Below are 2,635 nucleotides of genomic sequence, written 5' to 3'. Positions count from 1 at the left end.
CTTCTCCACCAACATTGAAGCATGTGATCCCCTTTTCTGTTCAGGGCTCAAGCCATGTGGCCCTGTCCAACAATAAACCATCTTTCCAAGCAGCCTCCATGTCTCCAGTGTCTTCTTCCCCACTTGGAGCTGAACCCAGAAGGACATTTCTTTCAACAGAACGATGGAAGGCAAAAGAAGAAGAAGGGGACGGCAGAGAAGGAGGTGGCTGGATGAAGTCCCGGAAGCAATTGGCGTGAGCTTCAATGGACTCCAGAGGATGGCAGAGGACAGGAAGGCCTGGAGGAACATTGCCCATGGGGTTGTGATCAGGGGGGTGGATTCCGGCAGGCATTATTGCCGGTTCGTTCATGGCCACGCCACACATACACTCGAAGCGTGATGTGCACGCATGCAGTTCAATAGAAATTGTTCTGCACATGCGCAAAAGCCAAGAACAAGATGGCGCTGCCTGGAGAACCTGTTCGGAGGTGTGGCAGGCAGCGACCCAGGCTGCCAAATCACTACCAGTTCGGCTTAACCGATCCCAAACCAGTAGGAACCCAACACTGGTTGCAACGGATCGGAGACGACTTCGCAACTAAAATGGAAAAGGATCCTTCAGGGCCCAGCACGAATGGGGCAGGTTAATAGGGTCACTCCCCTAAATTCTCATGGAAAGGCGTTTTGTTGTTCCCATTATTGAGGTCAACTTGGAAACAGCCTTGAGGTGGTTATGGGATCGATATTGCAAAAGCCTCGAAGAGAACTGCATGGGGAGAGTTTGCAGATGTTCACTCTGATAGTTCTAATGTTGCCAATCAGGTTTGATTGCAACAGGGCCGGTCACATCAAGCAGATGAGGTGAGTTCGGAGTAAAAAAAAAATGTATTCATTCATTTGCTTACAACACCGGTAGGGCCGCCCAACTCAAAGAATAACTCCGAGCAACATCCTTGTGGATTGAACGTTTTACCGTGGTTTATTTAAAATTTTAATTCGAAGGAAGGGAATTGACTATCTTCAACCGCAATATGAAGATTTGGTGCCTTGCTAGCCCTGATGATGTTACCCAGTTGGGCCGTGAGATGTCCGCACCAAGCTCAGAGAGCCCTCATCTCAGCCCTGAGCTAAAAGTAGTCTCCATTATTGATATTATTGCTTAACAAGCAAACATACTGTCCCCACGGGATCTGAACAGAACCTGAGTATTAATCTTTTGAAAATATAAAGCAGGTTTTTAAGAAGGGGTTGGATAACCATGTGCCTGGAATGGTTTTAGGGTTTCCTGCCTGGGCAAGGGGTTGGGCTAGAAGACCTCCAAGGTCCCTTCTCTGTTATTCTGTTCTGTTCTATTCTTATTGTTGTTAGTTGCGAAGTTGTGTCCAACCCATCACAACCCCATGGACAACATTCCTCCAGGCCTTCCTGTCCTCTGCCATCCTCTGGAGTCCATTGAAGCTCAGGCCGACTGCTTCGGGGACTCCATCCAGCCACCTCATTCTCTGTCGTCCCCTCCTTCTTCTTTTGTCCTCCATCGTTCCCAGCATGAGGCTCTTCCCCACGGAGTCCTTCCTTCTCATTAGGTGGCCAAAGTCTTTGAGTTTCCTCTTTAGGATCTGGCCTTCGAAAGAGCAGTCAGGGTTGATCTCCTCTAGGACTGACCGGTTGGATGGCCTTGCAGTCCAAGGGACTCGCAGGAGTCTTCTCTAGCAGCACAGATCAAAGGCCTCAGTTCTATACTATTCTATTCTACTGTTATTCTATTCTATTCTATTCTACTCTGTTCTTCTATTCTATTCTACTCTCTTCTATTCTATTCTATTCTACTGTTCTTCTATTCTATTCTATTCTACTGTTCTTCTATTCTATTCTACTCTCTTCTATTCTATTGTTCTTCTATTCTATTCTATTTTACTCTACTCTGTTGTTCTTCTATTCTATTCTATTCTATTCTATTCTACTTTGTTCTTCTATTCTATTCTATTTTACTCTACTCTGTTCTGTTCTTCTATTCTATTCTACTCGGTTCTTCTATTCTATTCTATTCTACTTTACTCTGTTCTTCTATTCTATTCTACTTTGTTTTTCTATTCTACTCTATTCTACTCTGTTCTATTCTATTCTACTGTTCTTCTATTCTATTCTACTCTACTCTGTTCTTCTATTCTATTCTATTCTATTCTACTTTGTTCTTCTATTCTATTCTACTCTACTCTGTTCTGTTCTTCTATTCTACACTATTCTATTATTTCTATTTCATTCTATTTCTTTTCCTATCTAATTTATCCCATCCTATCCTATCCTAAAGACCTCCGACTTCGGGGGGGGGGGGCTAAAGAAACTCCAAGCAAGCTGCAAAACTGAATCCGAGGTTGCATCGCCCATCCGATCCCTTTTCCAATCTCGGCGGAGAACAGAGCCAGCCGGACGGCAGCCAAGGCCAGGCGGGTGGGTGGATCCCCCTCCGGGCGATCTCCCGATTGCGCAACGCGCCCCGGGCACCGGCCGCGCGCGCCGCCTCTCTCCATCTCTCCACCCAGCCGGCCCGCCTCTCCTTGCGCACCGCCCCGGTTCCTCCTCCTCCTCCTCCTCCTTGTCCTCCGGGGTCCAGCTCGCCCAGCCTCCGGTCTCCATCCTGCAAGAGCAGCAGCAG

The 2,635-nt window shown here is 47.0% G+C and overlaps 1 protein-coding gene across 1 annotated transcript in view; it reads left to right on the top strand.

The window, feature by feature from the left end:
- The first annotated feature begins 2,590 nt into the window (after positions 1–2,590).
- The window catches only part of PGRMC1 (progesterone receptor membrane component 1), a 12,532-nt gene continuing 12,487 nt past the window's right edge, over positions 2,591–2,635 (top strand). The window contains exon 1 of the mRNA XM_087728199.1: positions 2,591–2,635. This exon is cut by the window's right edge and continues 406 nt beyond it. The gene's annotated coding sequence lies outside the window, so the exon portion shown is untranslated.

This window comes from Thamnophis sirtalis, unplaced genomic scaffold (genome assembly GCF_051295495.1).
Source record: "Thamnophis sirtalis isolate CommonGarterSnake01/CBP01778 unplaced genomic scaffold, rThaSir2_p1.2 scaffold_13, whole genome shotgun sequence".
Lineage (NCBI taxonomy): Eukaryota > Metazoa > Chordata > Lepidosauria > Squamata > Natricidae > Thamnophis > Thamnophis sirtalis.
The sequence above is the reverse complement of the archived record's forward strand: the minus strand, read 5'-3'. Positions and strand labels throughout refer to the sequence as shown.